Below are 11,890 nucleotides of genomic sequence, written 5' to 3'. Positions count from 1 at the left end.
TTTCTCAATTTTTTAGAATTTTAATGATAGTACCCCTTACATATTTTGCAAAAATAACTCATTTTCAAAGGTTCATAACTCAGCCAAAAATGCATGAAATTCAATTCGGAAAGCTGTTCAGAATTGCCTTTTCTAAGCCTAACAAAACTGCATACTACGTTTAGGGTTCTTTTCAATTTCTTTTTTTCTCAATTTTTTAGAATTTTAATGATAGTACCCCTTACATATTTTGCAAAAATAACTCATTTTCAAAGGTTCATAACTCAGCCAAAAATGCATGAAATTCAATTCGGAAAGCTGTTCAGAATTGCCTTTTCTAAGCCTAACAAAACTGCATACTACGTTTAGGGTTCTTTTCAATTTCTTTTTTTCTCAATTTTTTAGAATTTTAATGATAGTACCCCTTACATATTTTGCAAAAATAACTCATTTTCAAAGGTTCATAACTCAGCCAAAAATGCATGAAATTCAATTCGGAAAGCTGTTCAGAATTGCCTTTTCTAAGCCTAACAAAACTGCATACTACGTTTAGGGTTCTTTTCAATTTCATTTTTTCTCAATTTTTTAGAATTTTAATGATAGTACCCCTTACATATTTTGCAAAAATAACTCATTTTCAAAGGTTCATAACTCAGCCAAAAATGCATGAAATTCAATTCGGAAAGCTGTTCAGAATTGCATTTTCTAAGCCTAACAAAACTGCATACTACGTTTAGGGTTCTTTTCAATTTCATTTTTTCTCAATTTTTTAGAATATTAATTGTACCACTTACATATTTTTTCAAAATTGGTGCGATTTATTTTTGGAAAAAAAAACTCATTTTCAAATGTTCATAACTCAGCCAAAAATGCATGAAATTCAATTCGGAAAGCTGTTCAGAATTGCCTTTTCTAAGCCTAACAAAACTGCATACTACGTTTAGGGTTCCTTTCAATTTCTTTTTTTCTCAATTTTTTAGAATTTTAATGATAGTACCCCTTACATATTTTGCAAAAATAACTCATTTTCAAAGGTTCATAACTCAGCCAAAAATGCATGAAATTCAATTCGGAAAGCTGTTCAGAATTGCCTTTTCTAAGCCTAACAAAACTGCATACTACGTTTAGGGTTCTTTTCAATTTCATTTTTTCTCAATTTTTTAGAATTTTAATGATAGTACCCCTTACATATTTTGCAAAAATAACTCATTTTCAAAGGTTCATAACTCAGCCAAAAATGCATGAAATTCAATTCGGAAAGCTGTTCAGAATTGCCTTTTCTAAGCCTAACAAAACTGCATACTACGTTTAGGGTTCTTTTCAATTTCTTTTTTTCTCAATTTTTTAGAATTTTAATGATAGTACCCCTTACATATTTTGCAAAAATAACTCGTTTTCAAAGGTTCATAACTCAGCCAAAAATGCATGAAATTCAATTCGGAAAGCTGTTCTGAGTTGCCTTTTCTAAGCCTAACAAAACTGCATACTACGTTTAGGGTTCTTTTCAATTTCTTTTTTTCTCAATTTTTTAGAATTTTTTGCAAAAATAACTAATTTTCAAAGGTTCATAACTCAGCCAAAAATGCATGAAATTCAATTCGGAAAGCTGTTCAGAATTGCCTTTTCTAAGCCTAACAAAACTGCATACTACGTTTAGGGTTCTTTTCAATTTCATTTTTTCTCAATTTTTTAGAATTTTAATGATAGTACCCCTTACATATTTTGCAAAAATAACTCGTTTTCAAAGGTTCATAACTCAGCCAAAAATGCATGAAATTCAATTCGGAAAGCTGTTCAGAATTGCCTTTTCTAAGCCTAACAAAACTGCATACTACGTTTAGGGTTCTTTTCAATTTCTTTTTTTCTCAATTTTTTTGAATTTTAATGATAGTACCCCTTACATATTTTGCAAAAATAACTCATTTTCAAAGGTTCATAACTCAGCCAAAAATGCATGAAATTCAATTCGGAAAGCTGTTCAGAATTGCCTTTTCTAAGCCTAACAAAACTGCATACTACGTTTAGGGTTCTTTTCAATTTCTTTTTTTCTCAATTTTTTAGAATTTTAATGATAGTACCCCTTACATATTTTGCAAAAATAACTCATTTTCAAAGGTTCATAACTCAGCCAAAAATGCATGAAATTCAATTCGGAAAGCTGTTCAGAATTGCCTTTTCTAAGCCTAACAAAACTGCATACTACGTTTAGGGTTCTTTTCAATTTCTTTTTTTCTCAATTTTTTAGAATTTTAATGATAGTACCCCTTACATATTTTGCAAAAATAACTAATTTTCAAATGTTCATAACTCAGCCAAAAATGCATGAAATTCAATTCGGAAAGCTGTTCTGAGTTGCCTTTTCTAAGCCTAACAAAACTGCATACTACGTTTAGGGTTCTTTTCAATTTCATTTTTTCTCAATTTTTTAGAATTTTAATGATAGTACCCCTTACATATTTTGCAAAAATAACTCATTTTCAAAGGTTCATAACTCAGCCAAAAATGCATGAAATTCAATTCGGAAAGCTGTTCAGAATTGCCTTTTCTAAGCCTAACAAAACTGCATACTACGTTTAGGGTTCTTTTCAATTTCTTTTTTTCTCAATTTTTTAGAATTTTAATGATAGTACCCCTTACATATTTTGCAAAAATAACTCATTTTCAAAGGTTCATAACTCAGCCAAAAATGCATGAAATTCAATTCGGAAAGCTGTTCAGAATTGCCTTTTCTAAGCCTAACAAAACTGCATACTACGTTTAGGGTTCTTTTCAATTTCATTTTTTCTCAATTTTTTAGAATTTAAATGATGGTACCCCTTACATATTTTTGCAAAAATGGTGCGATTTATTTTTGGGGAAAATAACTAATTTTCAAAGGTTCATAACTCAGCCAAAAATGCATGAAATTCAATTCGGAAAGCTGTTCAGAATTGCCTTTTCTAAGCCTAACAAAACTGCATACTACGTTTAGGGTTCTTTTCAATTTCATTTTTTCTCAATTTTTTAGAATTTTAACTAATTTTCAAAGGTTCATAACTCAGCCAAAAATGCATGAAATTCAATTCGGAAAGCTGTTCAGAATTGCCTTTTCTAAGCCTAACAAAACTGCATACTACGTTTAGGGTTCTTTTCAATTTCATTTTTTCTCAATTTTTTAGAATTTTAACTAATTTTCAAAGGTTCATAACTCAGCCAAAAATGCATGAAATTCAATTCGGAAAGCTGTTCAGAATTGCCTTTTCTAAGCCTAACAAAACTGCATACTACGTTTAGGGTTCTTTTCAATTTCATTTTTTCTCAATTTTTTAGAATTTTAATGATAGTACCCCTTACATATTTTGCAAAAATAACTAATTTTCAAATGTTCATAACTTTATTTTGCAAAAATAACTAATTTTCAAATGTTCATAACTCAGCCAAAAATGCATGAAATTCAATTCGGAAAGCTGTTCTGAGTTGCCTTTTCTAAGCCTAACAAAACTGCATACTACGTTTAGGGTTCTTTTCAATTTCATTTTTTCTCAATTTTTTAGAATTTTAATGATAGTACCCCTTACATATTTTGCAAAAATAACTAATTTTCAAATGTTCATAACTTTATTTTGCAAAAATAACTAATTTTCAAAGGTTCATAACTCAGCCAAAAATGCATGAAATTCAATTCGGAAAGCTGTTCTGAGTTGCATTTTCTAAGCCTAACAAAACTGCATACTACGTTTAGGGTTCTTTTCAATTTCATTTTTTCTCAATTTTTTAGAATTTTAATGATAGTACCCCTTACATATTTTGCAAAAATAACTAATTTTCAAATGTTCATAACTTTATTTTGCAAAAATAACTAATTTTCAAAGGTTCATAACTCAGCCAAAAATGCATGAAATTCAATTCGGAAAGCTGTTCTGAGTTGCATTTTCTAAGCCTAACAAAACTGCATACTACGTTTAGGGTTCTTTTCAATTTCATTTTTTCTCAATTTTTTAGAATTTTGATGATGGTACCCCTTACATATTTTGCAAAAATAACTAATTTTCAAAGGTTCATAACTCAGCCAAAAATGCATGAAATTCAATTCGGAAAGCTGTTCTGAGTTGCCTTTTCTAAGCCTAACAAAACTGCATACTACGTTTAGGGTTCTTTTCAATTTCATTTTTTCTCAATTTTTTAGAATTTTAATGATAGTACCCCTTACATATTTTGCAAAAATAACTAATTTTCAAATGTTCATAACTTTATTTTGCAAAAATAACTAATTTTCAAATGTTCATAACTCAGCTAAAAATGCATGAAATTCAATTCGGAAAGCTGTTCTGAGTTGCCTTTTCTAAGCCTAACAAAACTGCATACTACGTTTAGGGTTCTTTTCAATTTCTTTTTTTCTCAATTTTTTAGAATTTTAATGATGGTACGTACCCCTTACATATTTTTGCAAAAATGGTGCGATTTATTTTTGGGGAAAATAACTAATTTTCAAAGGTTCATAACTCAGTCAAAAATGCATGAAATTCAATTCGGAAAGCTGTTCTAAGTTGCATTTTCTAAGCCTAACAACACTGCATACTACGTTTAGGGTTCTTTTCAATTTCTTTTTTTCTCAATTTTTTAGAATTTTAATGATGGTACGTACCCCTTACATATTTTTGCAAAAATGGTGCGATTTATTTTTGGGGAAAATAACTAATTTTCAAAGGTTCATAACTCAGTCAAAAATGCATGAAATTCAATTCGGAAAGCTGTTCTAAGTTGCATTTTCTAAGCCTAACAAAACTGCATACTACGTTCTGGGTTCTTTTCAATTTCATTTTTTCTCAATTTTTTAGAATTTTAACTAATTTTCAAAGGTTCATAACTCAGCCAAAAATGCATGAAATTCAATTCGGAAAGCTGTTCAGAATTGCCTTTTCTAAGCCTAACAAAACTGCATACTACGTTTAGGGTTCTTTTCAATTTCATTTTTTCTCAATTTTTTAGAATTTTAATGATAGTACCCCTTACATATTTTGCAAAAATAACTAAATTTTCAAATGTTCATAACTTTATTTTGCAAAAATAACTAATTTTCAAATGTTCATAACTCAGCCAAAAATGCATGAAATTCAATTCGGAAAGCTGTTCTGAGTTGCCTTTTCTAAGCCTAACAAAACTGCATACTACGTTTAGGGTTCTTTTCAATTTCATTTTTTCTCAATTTTTTAGAATTTTAACTAATTTTCAAAGGTTCATAACTCAGCCAAAAATGCATGAAATTCAATTCGGAAAGCTGTTCAGAATTGCCTTTTCTAAGCCTAACAAAACTGCATACTACGTTTAGGGTTCTTTTCAATTTCATTTTTTCTCAATTTTTTAGAATTTTAATGATAGTACCCCTTACATATTTTGCAAAAATAACTCATTTTCAAAGGTTCATAACTCAGCCAAAAATGCATGAAATTCAATTCGGAAAGCTGTTCAGAATTGCCTTTTCTAAGCCTAACAAAACTGCATACTACGTTTAGGGTTCTTTTCAATTTCATTTTTTCTCAATTTTTAAGAATTTTAATGATGGTACCCCTTACATATTTTGCAAAAATAACTAATTTTCAAAGGTTCATAACTCAGCCAAAAATGCATGAAATTCAATTCGGAAAGCTGTTCTAAGTTGCATTTTCTAAGCCTAACAAAACTGCATACTAAGTTTAGGGTTCTTTTCAATTTCATTTTTTCTCAATTTTTTAGAATTTTAATGATGGTACCCCTTACATATTTTTGCAAAAATGGTGCGATTTATTTTTGGGGAAAATAACTAATTTTCAAAGGTTCATAACTCAGTCAAAAATGCATGAAATTCAATTCGGAAAGCTGTTCTGAGTTGCATTTTCTAAGCCTAACAAAACTGCATACTACGTTTAGGGTTCTTTTCAATTTCATTTTTTCTCAATTTTTTAGAATTTTAATGATAGTACCCCTTACATATTTTGCAAAAATAACTAATTTTCAAAGGTTCATAACTCAGCCAAAAATGCATGAAATTCAATTCGGAAAGCTGTTCTGAGTTGCCTTTTCTAAGCCTAACAAAACTGCATACTACGTTTAGGGTTCTTTTCAATTTCATTTTTTCTCAATTTTTTAGAATTTTAATGATAGTACCCCTTACATATTTTGCAAAAATAACTAATTTTCAAATGTTCATAACTTTATTTTGCAAAAATAACTAATTTTCAAATGTTCATAACTCAGCCAAAAATGCATGAAATTCAATTCGGAAAGCTGTTCTGAGTTGCCTTTTCTAAGCCTAACAAAACTGCATACTACGTTTAGGGTTCTTTTCAATTTCTTTTTTTCTCAATTTTTTAGAATTTTAATGATGGTACGTACCCCTTACATATTTTTGCAAAAATGGTGCGATTTATTTTTGGGGAAAATAACTAATTTTCAAAGGTTCATAACTCAGCCAAAAATGCATGAAATTCAATTCGGAAAGCTGTTCTGAGTTGCCTTTTCTAAGCCTAACAAAACTGCATACTACGTTTAGGGTTCTTTTCAATTTCATTTTTTCTCAATTTTTTAGAATTTTAATGATGGTACGTACCCCTTACATATTTTTGCAAAAATGGTGCGATTTATTTTTGGGGAAAATAACTAATTTTCAAAGGTTCATAACTCAGTCAAAAATGCATGAAATTCAATTCGGAAAGCTGTTCTAAGTTGCATTTTCTAAGCCTAACAAAACTGCATACTACGTTCTGGGTTCTTTTCAATTTCATTTTTTCTCAATTTTTTAGAATTTTAACTAATTTTCAAAGGTTCATAACTCAGCCAAAAATGCATGAAATTCAATTCGGAAAGCTGTTCAGAATTGCCTTTTCTAAGCCTAACAAAACTGCATACTACGTTTAGGGTTCTTTTCAATTTCATTTTTTCTCAATTTTTTAGAATTTTAATGATTTTCAAATGTTCATAACTTTATTTTGCAAAAATAACTAATTTTCAAAGGTTCATAACTCAGCCGAAAATGCGTGAAATTCAATTCGGAAAGCTGTTCAGAATTGCATTTTCTAAGCCTAACAAAACTGCATACTACGTTTAGGGTTATTTTCAATTTCATTTTTTCTCAATTTTTTAGAATTTAAATCATGGTACCCCTTACATATTTTTGCAAAAATGGTGCGATTTATTTTTGGGGAAAATAACTAATTTTCAAAGGTTCATAACTCAGCCAAAAATGCATGAAATTCAATTCGGAAAGCTGTTCAGAATTGTCTTTTCTAAGCCTAACAAAACTGCATACTACGTTTAGGGTTCTTTTCAATTTCATTTTTTCTCAATTTTTTAGAATTTTAACTAATTTTCAAAGGTTCATAACTCAGCCAAAAATGCATGAAATTCAATTCGGAAAGCTGTTCAGAATTGCCTTTTCTAAGCCTAACAAAACTGCATACTACGTTTAGGGTTCTTTTCAATTTCATTTTTTCTCAATTTTTTAGAATTTTAACTAATTTTCAAAGGTTCATAACTCAGCCAAAAATGCATGAAATTCAATTCGGAAAGCTGTTCAGAATTGCCTTTTCTAAGCCTAACAAAACTGCATACTACGTTTAGGGTTCTTTTCAATTTCATTTTTTCTCAATTTTTTAGAATTTTAATGATAGTACCCCTTACATATTTTGCAAAAATAACTCATTTTCAAAGGTTCATAACTCAGCCAAAAATGCATGAAATTCAATTCGGAAAGCTGTTCAGAATTGCCTTTTCTAAGCCTAACAAAACTGCATACTACGTTTAGGGTTCTTTTCAATTTCATTTTTTCTCAATTTTTAAGAATTTTAATGATGGTACCCCTTACATTCAATTCGGAAAGCTGTTCTGAGTTGCCTTTTCTAAGCCTAACAAAACTGCATACTACGTTTAGGGTTCTTTTCAATTTCTTTTTTTCTCAATTTTTTAGAATTTTAATGATGGTACGTACCCCTTACATATTTTTGCAAAAATGGTGCGATTTATTTTTGGGGAAAATAACTAATTTTCAAAGGTTCATAACTCAGCCAAAAATGCATGAAATTCAATTCGGAAAGCTGTTCTGAGTTGCCTTTTCTAAGCCTAACAAAACTGCATACTACGTTTAGGGTTCTTTTCAATTTCATTTTTTCTCAATTTTTTAGAATTTTAATGATGGTACGTACCCCTTACATATTTTTGCAAAAATGGTGCGATTTATTTTTGGGGAAAATAACTAATTTTCAAAGGTTCATAACTCAGTCAAAAATGCATGAAATTCAATTCGGAAAGCTGTTCTAAGTTGCATTTTCTAAGCCTAACAAAACTGCATACTACGTTCTGGGTTCTTTTCAATTTCATTTTTTCTCAATTTTTTAGAATTTTAACTAATTTTCAAAGGTTCATAACTCAGCCAAAAATGCATGAAATTCAATTCGGAAAGCTGTTCAGAATTGCCTTTTCTAAGCCTAACAAAACTGCATACTACGTTTAGGGTTCTTTTCAATTTCATTTTTTCTCAATTTTTTAGAATTTTAATGATTTTCAAATGTTCATAACTTTATTTTGCAAAAATAACTAATTTTCAAAGGTTCATAACTCAGCCGAAAATGCGTGAAATTCAATTCGGAAAGCTGTTCAGAATTGCATTTTCTAAGCCTAACAAAACTGCATACTACGTTTAGGGTTATTTTCAATTTCATTTTTTCTCAATTTTTTAGAATTTAAATCATGGTACCCCTTACATATTTTTGCAAAAATGGTGCGATTTATTTTTGGGGAAAATAACTAATTTNCAAAGGTTCATAACTCAGCCAAAAATGCATGCGGAAAGCTGTTCTGAGTTGCCTTTTCTAAGCCTAACAAAACTGCATACTACGTTTAGGGTTCTTTTCAATTTCATTTTTTCTCAATTTTTTAGAATTTTAATGATAGTACCCCTTACATATTTTGCAAAAATAACTAATTTTTCAAATGTTCATAACTTTATTTTGCAAAAAATAACTAATTTTCAAATGTTCATAACTCAGCCAAAAATGCATGAAATTCAATTCGGAAAGCTGTTCTGAGTTGCCTTTTCTAAGCCTAACAAAACTGCATACTACGTTTAGGGTTCTTTTCAATTTCTTTTTTTCTCAATTTTTTAGAATTTTAATGATGGTACGTACCCCTTACATATTTTTGCAAAAATGGTGCGATTTATTTTGGGGAAAATAACTAATTTTCAAAGGTTCATAACTCAGCCAAAAATGCATGAAATTCAATTCGGAAAGCTGTTCTGAGTTGCCTTTTCTAAGCCTAACAAAACTGCATACTACGTTTAGGGTTCTTTTCAATTTCATTTTTTCTCAATTTTTTAGAATTTTAATGATGGTACGTACCCCTTACATATTTTTGCAAAAATGGTGCGATTTATTTTTGGGGAAAATAACTAATTTTCAAAGGTTCATAACTCAGTCAAAAATGCATGAAATTCAATTCGGAAAGCTGTTCTAAGTTGCATTTTCTAAGCCTAACAAAACTGCATACTACGTTCTGGGTTCTTTTCAATTTCATTTTTTCTCAATTTTTTAGAATTTTAACTAATTTTCAAAGGTTCATAACTCAGCCAAAAATGCATGAAATTCAATTCGGAAAGCTGTTCAGAATTGCCTTTTCTAAGCCTAACAAAACTGCATACTACGTTTAGGGTTCTTTTCAATTTCATTTTTTCTCAATTTTTTAGAATTTTAATGATTTTCAAATGTTCATAACTTTATTTTGCAAAAATAACTAATTTTCAAAGGTTCATAACTCAGCCGAAAATGCGTGAAATTCAATTCGGAAAGCTGTTCAGAATTGCATTTTCTAAGCCTAACAAAACTGCATACTACGTTTAGGGTTATTTTCAATTTCATTTTTTCTCAATTTTTTAGAATTTAAATCATGGTACCCCTTACATATTTTTGCAAAAATGGTGCGATTTATTTTTGGGGAAAATAACTAATTTTCAAAGGTTCATAACTCAGCCAAAAATGCATGAAATTCAATTCGGAAAGCTGTTCTAAGTTGCATTTTCTAAGCCTAACAAAACTGCATACTACGTTTAGGGTTCTTTTCAATTTCATTTTTTCTCAATTTTTTAGAATTTTAATGATAGTACCCCTTACATATTTTGCAAAAATAACTAATTTTCAAATGTTCATAACTTTATTTTGCAAAAATAACTAATTTTCAAAGGTTCATAACTCAGCCAAAAATGCATGAAATTCAATTCGGAAAGCTGTTCTGAGTTGCCTTTTCTAAGCCTAACAAAACTGCATACTACGTTTAGGGTTCTTTTCAATTTCATTTTTTCTCAATTTTTTAGAATTTTAATGATAGTACCCCTTACATATTTTGCAAAAATAACTAATTTTCAAATGTTCATAACTTTATTTTGCAAAAATAACTAATTTTCAAATGTTCATAACTCAGCCAAAAATGCATGAAATTCAATTCGGAAAGCTGTTCTGAGTTGCCTTTTCTAAGCCTAACAAAACTGCATACTACGTTTAGGGTTCTTTTCAATTTCTTTTTTTCTCAATTTTTTAGAATTTTAATGATGGTACGTACCCCTTACATATTTTTGCAAAAATGGTGCGATTTATTTTTGGGGAAAATAACTAATTTTCAAAGGTTCATAACTCAGCCAAAAATGCATGAAATTCAATTCGGAAAGCTGTTCTGAGTTGCCTTTTCTAAGCCTAACAAAACTGCATACTACGTTTAGGGTTCTTTTCAATTTCATTTTTTCTCAATTTTTTAGAATTTTAATGATGGTACGTACCCCTTACATATTTTTGCAAAAATGGTGCGATTTATTTTTGGGGAAAATAACTAATTTTCAAAGGTTCATAACTCAGTCAAAAATGCATGAAATTCAATTCGGAAAGCTGTTCTAAGTTGCATTTTCTAAGCCTAACAAAACTGCATACTACGTTCTGGGTTCTTTTCAATTTCATTTTTTCTCAATTTTTTAGAATTTTAACTAATTTTCAAAGGTTCATAACTCAGCCAAAAATGCATGAAATTCAATTCGGAAAGCTGTTCAGAATTGCCTTTTCTAAGCCTAACAAAACTGCATACTACGTTTAGGGTTCTTTTCAATTTCATTTTTTCTCAATTTTTTAGAATTTTAATGATTTTCAAATGTTCATAACTTTATTTTGCAAAAATAACTAATTTTCAAAGGTTCATAACTCAGCCGAAAATGCGTGAAATTCAATTCGGAAAGCTGTTCAGAATTGCATTTTCTAAGCCTAACAAAACTGCATACTACGTTTAGGGTTATTTTCAATTTCATTTTTTCTCAATTTTTTAGAATTTAAATCATGGTACCCCTTACATATTTTTGCAAAAATGGTGCGATTTATTTTTGGGGAAAATAACTAATTTTCAAAGGTTCATAACTCAGCCAAAAATGCATGAAATTCAATTCGGAAAGCTGTTCAGAATTGTCTTTTCTAAGCCTAACAAAACTGCATACTACGTTTAGGGTTCTTTTCAATTTCATTTTTTCTCAATTTTTTAGAATTTTAACTAATTTTCAAAGGTTCATAACTCAGCCAAAAATGCATGAAATTCAATTCGGAAAGCTGTTCAGAATTGCCTTTTCTAAGCCTAACAAAACTGCATACTACGTTTAGGGTTCTTTTCAATTTCATTTTTTCTCAATTTTTTAGAATTTTAACTAATTTTCAAAGGTTCATAACTCAGCCAAAAATGCATGAAATTCAATTCGGAAAGCTGTTCAGAATTGCCTTTTCTAAGCCTAACAAAACTGCATACTACGTTTAGGGTTCTTTTCAATTTCATTTTTTCTCAATTTTTTAGAATTTTAATGATAGTACCCCTTACATATTTTGCAAAAATAACTCATTTTCAAAGGTTCATAACTCAGCCAAAAATGCATGAAATTCAA

The sequence above is a fragment of the Drosophila kikkawai genome, chromosome 2L (genome assembly GCF_030179895.1).
Source record: "Drosophila kikkawai strain 14028-0561.14 chromosome 2L, DkikHiC1v2, whole genome shotgun sequence".
In the NCBI taxonomy this organism is placed as follows: domain Eukaryota; kingdom Metazoa; phylum Arthropoda; class Insecta; order Diptera; family Drosophilidae; genus Drosophila; species Drosophila kikkawai.
This window is presented reverse-complemented; position numbering follows the sequence as displayed.